This window comes from Engraulis encrasicolus, chromosome 1 (assembly GCF_034702125.1).
Source record: "Engraulis encrasicolus isolate BLACKSEA-1 chromosome 1, IST_EnEncr_1.0, whole genome shotgun sequence".
Taxonomy (NCBI): Eukaryota; Metazoa; Chordata; class Actinopteri; order Clupeiformes; family Engraulidae; genus Engraulis; species Engraulis encrasicolus.
In genome coordinates this window covers 1,459,004-1,472,739 of record NC_085857.1, presented here as the reverse complement: position 1 = coordinate 1,472,739, position 13,736 = coordinate 1,459,004, and positions in this window count along the sequence as shown.

Here is a 13,736-nt window from a genome sequence, read left to right as displayed (position 1 = left end):
AATTAGCAGCATAGTTGCAGTACCTTTTTTGATCATTTCCTGCACAGTGTCCCTTTAAAAGAGACAGTGAAGGAACATACCCAAAGGCTTATGTAACTTAAATGATCTGGTGATTAAAAATGGCTAGCAGGATCACCTATCCTCCTTTCTTAGCCTATTCCTGCTCGCTCTCTTCCGTTCTCTCTCACAGCTTTCTCTCTCTATCAGAGCTTTGTTGGTTTGTCTCATGGCTTTCAGAAATGCAGAATCACAGAGTGTGAAAACATTCTGCTAATTAAATGACAACAAACAGTGCTATGATGAGGGGTGGTTATTGGCAAGGGGTTCACAAATCGATACGCATCACGATACACATGGCATGATGCCATACTATCACGATACATTGTGATTAATGTATTATTGCAATGCATTGTGATATCTACTTCATTCATTTTTTTCACCTTTGCCAAACCATGATAGTTTATACGTAGAATAGGTTGCAAAAGGCTAATAATAAAGTTTCATAATAGTAATGATGATAATGATGATGATTTCAAGCACTATCACATCATATCATGTGGTTGTTTTCTGGACTAAAGGGTAACAGAACTTTGAAAGGACACATCACGAAACTGTGCCCTTGCATCATGATTCAGGATCTTGACTGCTTATCACAATTAATCACGATTCGATTCAATATCGTCACAGCCCTAGCTATGATGAGGCAGCTCTAATTAGGAGGAGTGAATCAGCGTAAGGTTCCCTGGCTGCATCTTGACCTAACTACTGTACCTGAAACTGCTGAAGCGCTGACACTGTGTTCTCAAAAAACAAAGCAAGCAAAGACACATAGCAGAGCAAGGCAAATAACCTACGTAGCCTACTCAAAAAGGCAGAGGCAACCAAATGCAACAGGCTGGAGTTACCTACTCAAAAATGCAGAGGCAATCTGTCTCTGCCAAAATGTAACAGGCACACAGTAATATTCGACTACGCCAGCCTCAGTTGATGGTGAGACAGCCCTGCCAATACACCTTTTGGACTTAATTCCCCTACACAAGTAACTGCAGAGATACAGCTATCACATACTCAGTGCATTTATTTTCAGTTCTTTCCTTTAAAATAATGTTCAACAAAGAGATCAGGCCATATGCAAAGTGCCCCCCTTGTCACTCTGGCCTTAAATAACAGTGCACCACTGCTTACGTAAATGGCACCATAGTCTCCTGTTTTTTTTTGTACTTTTCCGTCTTCTCTGTGGATATGAATGAGGAAACTCAAGGCCTGATGAGTCTGGAGTTATAATTTTTCACACCACAGCACCTAGTCCTTCAGTGTGGCTCTTTACTATGTCAGAAGTAGCCTTGGGATGGGATAGCAGATATTCAGACTTATTTTCTGAAAAACCTGAACTACGTACATCTGAACATCATTGCTGAGATTTGAGATATTACCAAGAGTCTTCAGTAATACATTTAGATTCAGTCATTAGCATTTGAGTAACATGAAGTGTATAGGCTCTAGATAGATAGATAGATAGATAGATAGATAGATAGATAGATAGATAGATAGATAGATAGATAGATAGATAGATAGATAGATAGATAGATAGATAGATAGATAGATAGTTCTGTGGCAATCTGTGATACTCAGATGCACTAACCGGCACTTGTCGCCACAGTGCAGTGCTGGAAGTCGGAAGCCAGAAAAATAAAGGCACAAAAACAATACAGAAGTATTTTTGTCCCTGGCAAAAAAGGTGAGAAAAGAAAAGGTGCAAATTAAACACTTGAGGATGGGTCAGGGAAAGTGATCATTGCTTCACACTTTTTGGAAAAGAGGACATGGAGTGCTAGACTGTTAGACTTTGTTTTTCAATTTTGAATTTTTTTTTTACATTTCTTATAAGGGACCAATATTGAAGCAAATTCCAAAAAATTAGAATTTTCTCTCATTGCTTTCATGGTTCAGGTTTCACAGGGTTAAGTTTGTTTTTCTCATCCTCACAGTGTCATCCACAAGAAAGAGCGTGTGTGGTCGTGTGATTTAACATGGGCCTGTCATGACCAAGGCCTTTGCCACCAGGCCTTTGCCACCTACTGTAAGTAAGCAAGCATCACGCAAGGCAACTTCAAGAGGAAAAGGGCACAGAGGACACAGGTGCTTAGTGTGGTATTCCTCCGTCCTGCCTGGTTCAATATTTAGCACTGTCAATCTCACTTATGAATCCTATTTATTTTTATAATTCTTAAAGACTTACGGAGGCCATTTATCAGCCACGAAGAGACAGCGAGAAGGGATCTGGAGTGACCGTATAGGGGTACGGCACTGCTGTCGCTGGGCACAACTGCAACACTGCTGCCACAAATCACTGAGTGCTGTCACCGGCCTGGTGGTTGGGATTAAGGCAATTACAGCAGAGCCACCGCACCGCACGTTATTAGAGGGGAGCCTGACGGATTACTGGAGAGAGAGAGGCAGAGCAGAGATGAGGAGGAGGAGGAGGAGGAGGAGGAGGAGGAGGAGGAGAGTGCAGGAAGAGGAGGAGGAGGAGGAAGAGGAGGGTTTAGGAGGAAGAGGAGAAGGAGTGTAGGAGGAGGAGGAGGAGGAGGAGGAGAAGGAGGAGGAGGAGGAGTGGAGAGGCAGAGCAGAGATGAAGGAGGAGGAGGAGGAGGAGGAGGAGGAGGAGGAGGGGGAGTGGAGAGAGAGAGCAGAGATGAGGGGAAGGAGGAGTGGAGTGGAGAGGCAGAGCAGAGATGAGAGGAGGAGGAGGAGGAGGAGGAGGAGTGGAGAGGCAGAGCAGAGATGAAGGAGGAGGAGGAGGAGGAGGAGGAGGAGGAGTGGAGAGACAGAGCAGAGATGGAGGAGGAGGAGGAGGAGTGGAGGAGGAGGAGGAGGAGAGGAGAGGCAGAGATGAAGGAGGAGGAAGAGGAGGAGGAGGGGTAGGAAGAGGAGGAGGAGTGGAGAGGCAGAGCAGAGGAGGTGTAGGAAGAGGAGGAGCAGGAGGAGGAGGAGGGAGAAATGGAGGAGGAGGAGGAGTGGAGAGGCAGAGCAGAGATGAAGGAGGGGGAGGAGGAGGGAGGAGGAGGAGGAGGAGGAGGAGGAGGAGGAGTGGAGGAGGAGGAGGAGGAGGAGGAGGAGGAGGAGGAGTGGAGAGGCAGAGCAGAGATGAAGGAGGAGGAGGAGGAGGAGGAGGAGGAGGAGGAGGAGGAGTGGAGAGGCAGAGCAGAGATGAGGAGGAAGGAGGAGTGGAGGAAATAGGAAAGCAGAGAGCGAGGGATTGTGGAACAGAGGGAATGAAATATAACATATTACAGAGAGAAAAGAAGACAAATCGAGAAAAAAACGGAAATTGGGGGTGGGTAAAAATGTGGAGGAATGAAGTAAAGTTGCAAGAGAAATGTTGAGAGAGAGAGAGAGAGAGAGAGAGAGAGAGAGAGAGAGAGAGAGAGAGAGAGAGAGAGAGAGAGAGAGAGAGAGAGAGAGAGAGAGATTTGAGAATTAAGACAAAAAAAGAGTATAAAGTCTGAGAACTATAGTGTAGGCACTGGCGTGCACAGACATTTTGGGGGGCAGGTCCTGGGGTGGTGGTGGGGGGCATGTGGAACTGGCGGCTGTCACGCTTCGGTTATTATATTATTATTTTTTAATCACATTTTAATGAACATTCTACAGTAAGCTAAACAAAACATTTCAAAATATTTAAAATTATGAATATTATTTAGGAAAGTTAAAATAATTAGATTACCAAGCCCGGCATGGCATGCCGAGAGCATCATTTACCGCATGGACTAAAAAGTGTACTGTCGCTTTAACTGTGCGTCTCCCAGCGCAGTGATCAGGAAGCAATTCATTCTAGATTCCTTACTTGGAAAACTCTGCATCTCCGGTCATTTTTCCTCCATTAGTACCGATTTTAATTAGTTCATGTGTGTTTTCAAACTGTTAAGACGAATATTAAAGCTCAACTATCATTGCAAGACGTTATCAAATCTTATTACACTGGTATTGTGAGTGAAAACTGCTACTTTGGGTCGGAGATTTTATCCGTGTAGGCTAAGTAATAACACTTTTCTGGAGGTGTCATTAAACACTTCCTGCTTCCCGCCGCATAAGACATTGCTGTGCACCCTGTTATTATTGCTGTGCAGAAGGCTATAAGTGGCAGATTTGCTGGAATTCACCCACAAACTTTTTTTCCCGACCTGGCCATGACCGCTGTTTTGTCCCACAAATGTGATCTGGCGCGTTGCATATTTCATCAGGAGGCCAACGTTTCCCCCAAACATACCTAGGCCTACATGAATCCTCTTGCTGTTTCCCAAACATCTACAGAACAGGTTCATCTTTAGACCCGAAACTGTTTGAGCAACTTCTGGATTCATTATAGGCTAATAATGGTTGTTACAATCATGTTACACTGTGTTAATTGTTGACATAACTTTGGCTACCTCTTCTGCGGTATATTTGATAAATGCACAATTTGCAAAGTCTCATTATAAAAGTCAAGGCTCTCTTTAGATCACTTCCAAAGTCACTCACAAGCAACTTTCAACATCATAAATAGGCTATTGACTGTTACCTGGCTGGAGGGGAGAACAGTGGGGGCTGCCCACCACACTGCTGCCTGTGCAACGCGCTTCCGAATCTGTCAGTTCAAGTGCGCTCACGTTGACAAATGGATGTGTGCCGTTGGAGGGGGCATGAGGCATTATTATCACTCGATTTTAATTGACAGTCATGTCTAAATGATGATGGGAACATCGACTACAGCGTTAACCCTACATTTAAGGAATAAAATAATTAAAAATAAAAATAAAAAACGAACTTTCAAAAGGGCACTTTTGTCCGTTAAAGGCAACTTGGTGCTGCCCAAGCAACACCTCGTGTCTATCTGTGCACGTCTATGAGTGTATGGATGTTAAATGAAGACGAGGAAGTGAGGAGGACCAGGATGAGGCAGGATCCTGTAGGCCTGGGGGGACAGACACACACAATGCAGGTCCTGTAGGCCTGGGGGGACAGACACACACAATGCAGGTCCTGTAGGCCTGGGGGGACAGACACACACAATGCAGGTAATGGAGTACTGGTGTACTGCCACCGACCTATATCTTTACTGTATCATGGTGTACTGCCACCTGTATCTTTACTGTATCATGTACTGCCACCTGTATCTTTACTGTACCATGGTGTACTGCCACCTGTATCTTTACTGTACCATGGTGTACTGCCACCTGTATCTTTACTGTACCATGGTGTACTGCCACCTGTATCTTTACTGTACCATGGTGTACTGCCACCTGTATCTTTACTGTATCATGGTGTACTGCCACCTGTATCTTTACTGTATCATGGTGTACTGCCACCTGTATCTTTACTGTACCATGGTGTACTGCCACCTGTATCTTTACTGTACCATGGTGTACTGCCACCTGTATCTTTACTGTACCATGGTGTACTGCCACCTGTATCTTTACTGTACCATGGTGTACTGCCACCTGTATCTTTACTGTACCATGGTGTACTGCCACCTGTATCTTTACTGTACCATGGTGTACTGCCACCTGTATCTTTACTGTACCATGGTGTACTGCCACCTGTATCTTTACTGTACCATGGTGTACTGCCACCTGTATCTTTACTGTACCATGGTGTACTGCCACCTGTATCTTTACTGTACCATGGTGTACTGCCACCTGTATCTTTACTGTACCATGGTGTACCTCATCAGTCTTCTGTCAGGGGTGAAAACAGTCATCAGCAGAGAGAGTGAAATATAACAAATGGAATATACAGCAACAACATTACAGAGAGAAAAGTTGATACCGGTAAATCGAGAAATAGACAGAAACGTGGGGTGGGTCAAATGCGGAGGAATGAAGTGAGGTTGCTAGAGAACAGACACACAATGCAGGAGTAATGGTGTACTGCATCAGCCCTTTATCAGTGGTGAAACAGAGTCATCAGCCATTTGCATTTCTTATGCAGCTAGGCTTTCACTGTCATCACTTCCTGACAATGCAGCACCATACAACTGAGAGGGGAGGAGGAGAGAAGGAGAGGAGAGGAGAGAGGGATTATAGATGACAAGACAAGGGATGAGAGAAGGAATTACAGATGACAAGACAGGGGAAATGAGAACATGGAGAAGACAAAGGGCAAGGAGATACGGAGGGGAGGAACAGAGGGATTGGCACGGAGGGCAATGATGGGAGGTAAAGAAGAGAGCAGGAGGGGAAGAGTGAGTGATTGACAGCTCTGCTTCATTCGTCTCCTCAGTGTTTCTTGGCATTTGCTTGCCTGCTTTTTGCTGGAGGGACAGTGAACATGAAATTTTACTCCTGATATGAATGAAGTCTCATTCACACGCGAATAAGCGTGCGCACACACGCCCATGTACGCACGCACGCGAACGCACGCACGCGAGCGCACGCACGCACGCACGCACGCACGCACGTGTACGCACGCACGCACGCACGCACGCACGCACGCACGCACGCACGCACGCACGCACGCACGCACGCACGCACACACACACACACATACTTGCATATTCAACATACAAAACTGCATTCACACAAAATATTGTTCACATTTATCTACACACACTCTCTGTCACACACTCACATACATATACAAATTCACACCTGCATATACGACACGAAAGTGCATTCATGCAAAATGTATACAGTAGCCTATATGCTGTACAATATATCCTTTATTATTAATATACAAGACACACCTGCTCAGTTAGCCACACACATTCAACCTCTTCAGAAGATGACGAAGCCTAAGGTGTGATAATCACTCCATTAATATGGACCTCAAAGAGATTTAATACCTGCTGCCGCTAAGCTCAGCTAATATACAGCTCTGCACCAGGGCGTGTAATGACATCCACCGAGATGGCCACCAGCACAGGAATACTAAAGAGGACTTGTGACAGAGACAAGTTCTTCCCGTCTGTAGAGAGAGACAGGAGCAGAGGTTTTCCCACACCCAGGGACCAGTGTCCAGGGACCACAGATGCAAATGAGCTTTGTAGCTAACTCTGTTACTGGAGTTGTCCTGTACATGGCCCCTGTCAAATAAACCAATAAACTAGACTAAACTAAACTAACAAAAACAAAGCAGAGTGACTGCTTATACATCAATGACCAAATATTAATTAATATAATTTAACTAGTGGCATTAGCTATGGTTTTGGCAAATGACGTCTACTACCACTAAAAAAATGTCAATGCCCCCTTATTCATCAGAAAAAAACAGGCTACATGTATGCTCCTTTTTATGGTCCAATGTACCACAGCCTATTTGTTTCAAGTCACTAACCTGCTAAGATAACATGTGTAGGTCTATTACCTCTCATAGTTGCTCCATGTAATTCGCTGGTTCACAGCAAGCATGTCCTCTCAATAATAATAATAAAAAAACTTAACAAGCTAATGTCAAAATGTGCGGACCATTGGCCAAACTGAATGCCGGTCGGATATGGTAATGACACAAGAAGCGGAAAAGAAGAGTCTGTCCAGTTAATTTCACCGTTACGATGACCAATACGATACAAATAGTAAAAAAAGAGTCACACGCCATTTCTTCAATTTATGTGCTTCATTAGAGACTTTAATGGTCACTGCACTTGCATGACTTACAGTTTGTAGCACACACAAGAGAGCTATCTGGCCACACAAAGAAAACCTCATTGTACTCTTGAGATATCGACTACTTTATGAGGTTTTTGTTATCCTGAATGAGCCATTCTGTATTACAAGGTTTCCTTTCCATGGGGCATGTTGAAGTCGTAACCCCAAAGGTCGATGTGGAGTGGATGGTGAACATCAGGGCCGGTCCAAGGCATAAGCGAACTATGCGATGGCTTAGGGCCCCCACATCACCAGGGGCCCCCTGTGAGCAACAGAGTTCCATGAAGAACTTTACACCATGTTCCCTTGTCATATGTTTCTTTCTCATGCACCACTTACTGCCACAATGGAAACAGGCACCACAGGAGTCAATATTGTGATAAATGGCTTTCTGTTCTGTTTTCTCCAAGAAGTGAAGTGCATGATGGGTACACGATCTACAGACAGCCTACAAACCTAACCCTGACTCGAGCAAGTAAATGAAGCTTATGAAGCATCTGATGTTGAGTAGGTGGTGGCATGGATGGGCCCCGGATTAAATAATTTCTCAACTGACCTGGAATCAATTGGTGAATTTATAGCACGTCTTATGAAAAAAAAATCAATTACACTTTATGGGTTAGTTTGTATGTATGTGTATGTTCTTTGTGGTTTTGCTTTCTGTGTCCACAAGGGGCACGTACAGTAAATCAACCTATAAAGAAAGACGGAAACTCACCCCATGCTTGAAGGAAAGATCAGAAAGAGGAGGACAGAGGAGGAGAGAGGACAGAGGATGAGGACAGAGGTTACAAGAGGAGGGGAGAGGAGGAGAGAGGAGGACAGAGAGAGGAGGAGAGAGGAGGAGAGAAGAGAAGAGGAGGAGAGAGGAGGACAGAGAGAGGAGGAGAGAGGAGAGGAATAAGAAGAGGAGGAGAGAGGAGGACAGAGAGAGGAGGAGAGAGGAGAGGAATAAGAAGAGGAGGAGAGAGGAGGACAGAGGTGAAGAGAGGAGAGAGGAGGACAGAGGAGGGGAATAACAAGAGGAGGAGAGAGAGGTGGAGAATAACAAGCTGTTGGCAGAGTCTCGCTTTTGTTTTGTTTATGACTATGGCACATCCAGGTCCGGATTAACACACAGGCTATATGGCTGCAGCCTAGGGCCCCCACCTGCCAGGGCCCCCCTGATTGGCCAAAAGTGAAAAATATTGGAAAATGCATCTATCGTGTTGAGTACAGTTGGTAAACATGCTATGTAATTATGACAATGTCTATGTGCATTTTTCGTTTTATTTTTATTTATTTTTAGAAATTTGCCTTCTGGAGGGGCCCACAGCAACCTGTAGCCTAGGGGCCCCAGGCCATCTTAATCCGGCCCTGGGCACATCAATTGTTTATCCTCTCCAGCGCAGCCCCGTCCACAACACCAGAGTGGGAGTTGAAGATGAACATCCTCTACGTGTTGGATGGCAGCTGTAAAGATGGCAGACTTTTTAGAGTCTAAGCCCTGGATGTATTTCCTTATTTAGCCTCAACACAAAAGCACTAAATATCACAGGCACAGGAGATGCATATCACAGATGGACTACATATCACGGATGGACTACATATCACAGGCAGGGCCTGATTAAGATGGCCTGGGGCCCCTAGGCTACAGGTTGCTGTGGGCCCCCCCAGAGGACAAATTTCACAACAAAGTTACATAGACATTGTCATAATTAGGAGCTAGAAATTAAGGATAACATGTCTACCAACTGTTCTCAACTCGACAGATGGATTTTTCAATATTGCATCTTGTCACAGTCCTGCAATTTTTCACTTTTGGCGATTCAGGGGCCCCCTGGCAGTTGGGGGCCCTTAGGCTGCAGCCATATCTAGCCTGTGCATTAATCCAGGCCTGATCACAGGCACAGGAGATGGACTACATATCACATTACAGGAGATGGACTACATATCACATCACAGGAGATGGACTACACATCACAGATGGACTACATATCACAGATAGACTACATATCACACATGGACTACATATCACAGATTTACTACACATCACAGCACAGGAGATGAACTAGGCCTACATATCACATCACAGATGGACTATATCACAAACACAGGGCGCTGCAATAAGAGACTGATAGTGCTCTATAGACTGAATGTCTGATCTGTTGTGATGAGTTTTTGTTCTGTAGTAATAAACTTAATTATAAGTAATAAATGACAGCATCCCCGTAGTCTGTGCCCATCCATACTTTCTGTGACCCAAACTGGCCAACATGTTGAATTCCAATCTTCCAATCTCTGAGTGATCTCACTTAGCCTGGTCCTGACCATCCCATAATACTACCATTTCATTTCGTATTGGGCGGAAGTACGTGGATGGCTCGCGAGGCTAGATCTCACTTTTGTCTTAGGACAAATTTATTTGTATGACCTTAAGGTACTTCCATGCCAAAGGGGACCTTTGCATCATGACTTGAAGTCAAAGGCCTATTTTTTGGGCTTCAGCCCTCTACTAGTGGGGCAGCTTTAATCTTTAAGAGTAAGATGAACTAGCTCTGTCTTTGGCAGGCTGGTAGCCACAAGGGGCGTGCAAAAAATCGTCATGACAATACAATTACATTACATTACATTACATTACATTGCATTTGGCAGACGCTTTATAACCAAAGCGACTTTCAAAAGAGGACATAATCAAGCCAACATCACAAGCAAATACAAAGTGCACAGGAGATATACAGAACAACAAGTGCAGTTGCAAAGAGGGGTTAGTCTTTTTTTTTATTTTTTATATAGAGTAAATAACGAGTACACACACACACAAACACACACTCACAAACTAAACTAAACTAAACATCATGTCAGGAGTCTGCCCTGGGGCAAGGCCAGTTCAAGCATTAGTCTAGTAGATTCTCTCGAAAGAGGAATGTCTTTAGTTGTTTCTTGAAGGCTGCAAGAGATGTGCTTAGTCTTGCTGCCTCTGGGAGACTGTTCCACCACTTGGGTACCACAACGGAGAACAATCTTGACTGGGAGTACCTAGAGCAACTGGATGGCAGAGCCAGACGGCTTGTGCTGGATGAGCGCAGTTCTCTTCCAGTAACATAAGGCGTTAGTAGGTCCTTCAGATACGCTGGGGCCGTTCCTGTGATGGTTTTGTAGGCAAGGGTCAATGCCTTGTGCTTGATCCGGGCGGCGATCGGTAACCAGTGCAACTCAATAAATAGAGGAGTAACATGGGTCCTTTTGGGTTGATTGAATATCAACCGTGCCGCCGCATTCTGGATCATCTGCAGAGGCTTTAGCGCACAAGCAGGTAGACCTGTCATGAGTGAGTTGCAGTAGTCAACGTGGGACAGGACTGTGGCCTGGACCAGTCGTTGTGTAGAATATTGTGTCAGCACAGGTCTGATATTCCGTACGTTGGACATCTGGATTCGACAGGTCCGGGTGACCGAGTTGATGTAGTTGGAGCATGACAGCTCATCATCAATCATGACGCCAAGGTTTTTGGCGACTTTGTTTGGGGTCACGATGGTGGAGCCTATCTTGAGGTTGATGTTGTGACTGAGCGACTCTTTAGCTGGGATCACCAGGAGCTCTGTCTTGGCCAGGTTCAGCTGTAGGTGGTGGTCCTTCATCCATGTTGACAAATCGGTGAGGCAGGCAGAGATGCGTTCCGAAGCCGTGGTGTCCTCTGGACGGAACGACAGGTACATCTGGATGTCATCAGCATAGCAGTGGTAGGAGAACCCATGTGTTTGAATGACACGTCCCAGGCAGGAGGTGCATATTGCAAACAGAAGGGGTCCCAGCACTGATCCTTGGGGTACGCCTGTGGAGAGGGTGTGAGTCGTAGACAGCTTCCCTTGCCATGACACACTGAAGGTGCGTCCAGAGAGGTAGGAGTTGAACCATGAGTGGACAACGCCTGTGATTCCCATGGCTGTGAGTATCCTCAGGAGGATCTTGTGGTTGACTGTGTCAAAGGCTGCAGACAGGTCTAGTAGTATGAGAACCGAGGATAGTCCTTCCGTTCTTGCAGTCCTTAGAGCTTCAGTCACTGAGAGTAACGCAGTTTCAGTTGAATGTCCACTTCTGAAACCAGATTGTTTTGGATCCAGTAATCCGTTCTGGTTTAGGAAGTTGGTGACCTGCTTTGCAACTGCCCTTTCTAGCGTCTTGGATAGGAAGGGAAGCAGTGAGACAGGTCTGTAGTTTTCGACATGAGCAGGGTTCAGTGTAGGCTTCTTCAGTAGTGGTGTCACCCTTGCTTGTTTGAAGGCGGAGGGGACAGTGCCGGAGGAGAGTGAGGAGTTCATGATGGATGTGATTGCTGGGACCACTGTTTGGGCAATGTCTTGAAGAAGGTTCGTGGGCACTGGGTCTAGTAGGCAGGTAGTGGGACGGCTTCTTGTGATGAGTTTGGAAACGTCTTCTTCAGAGAGCAGAGTGAATTTATGAAGTGTTGAAAGTGTTGAAATTACAACACTTATTTTCACGATATACTGCATCAATTCATGACAATGTATCACAACACTTACTTTCACTGCATATCTCTCTCTCTATATATATATACTGGAGACAGGGCCGCTGACAGCTTTTGCTAGGCCCAGGACAAAGTCATCTGAAAGGGCCCCTTACATACAATGTAATGGGGACCAAATTCTGGACCCCCTATCTCCCTGGGCTCGTGTCGGCGGGCCTGACTGGAGATCCCTATAGGTCTACTTCCATTTAAAAGAGGTCCTTAACTAGGCCCTATACCTTTCAGGGAATCTGCTTTGGTAATTAGTCTAATCCTTCACTGTGTGTGATTTATTAGCAGTGACCTCATTTCATTAAATAAACCATGAGTCTGTTGGGATTCAGATCAGTAATTGCAGCCGTGGACATGTTTAGAGAGAGGTGGGTAGTGCACACACAGGGGACTGTGGTGCGGTGCGGAGCGGAGTGATTACGTCTCCAGCTTTCACCGACACCGGAGCTCGTCCGCTAAACGACTTCCCTGAAAGTATTAATCCAATTAGTATCATTACCCACATTAATATTTCACACATTTTAAACAACCACCACGGTAAGTTACTTCAGGGCATTAAGCAGAAGAACAGCAGAGGAGAGGAAAAACTCAGACAAGGCCAGCATATTAGATAGCTATTTAATGTAGTCGTGTGCCAGCGTCCCTGTCGCCTTATCGTCGGCCTCTGACAAATGACCCCACATGAATAACAGTGGGGAAGGGGGGAACCATTTCCTTTGCCTAGCTGCTGCTCTGCTCATGGGGGTGGGGTGGGGGGTGGGGAGGATGTTGTTTTCTCTGACAGCAGACAGTACACTGGAGGCTGTGAGGGCCGGTGCATGTGATTGGTTGAGTAGCTGCTGGGACCACGACTCAGCTTCAGCGGCCGCTGCTGGAGGGAATAAAAAGCCCTCGACAGGACACAAGACAGGACACAAGATGGAAAAGAAAGCGAACACACAGGCACGGACACACACAACGCACTCACACATTTTGCTCTCCCACAGGGTGGATTAAAGACAAATACAGATGCTAGGAACATGGTCTTACTTGTCACCTCCATTACAGTAAAGCCATGGTGTGGCACACACACACACACACACACACACACACACACACACACACACACACACACACACACACACACACACACACACCAGTGACGTGCTGTCAACTTTATGGCTGGTGAGGCACTGACTTTTCCAATATCAGATTTTCAAATATATAATACTACAGCTACAGTTTTAGTAAATTTATCAAATAGGCCTACCGATAAGTTTCATATGCCATAGCTTTCTTAACATAAGTTAGGCCTACATAATAAAACATGCTGCATTTCCGTAGAGTAAATGCTACTAGATCTCTCACTCACACACACACACACACACACACACACACACACACACACACACACACACACACACACACACACACACACACACACAGGATTCAAACAGTGGTTTCACATAAACCACACTGCACCATCACGGCAGAGGGAGAGGAGACGAGGAGAGAAGAGGAGAGAAGAGGAGAGGAGAGGAGAGGAGAGGAGAGGAGGAGAGAAGAGAAGAGGAGACAGGAGAGGAGAGGAGAGGAGAAGAGAGGAGAGGAGA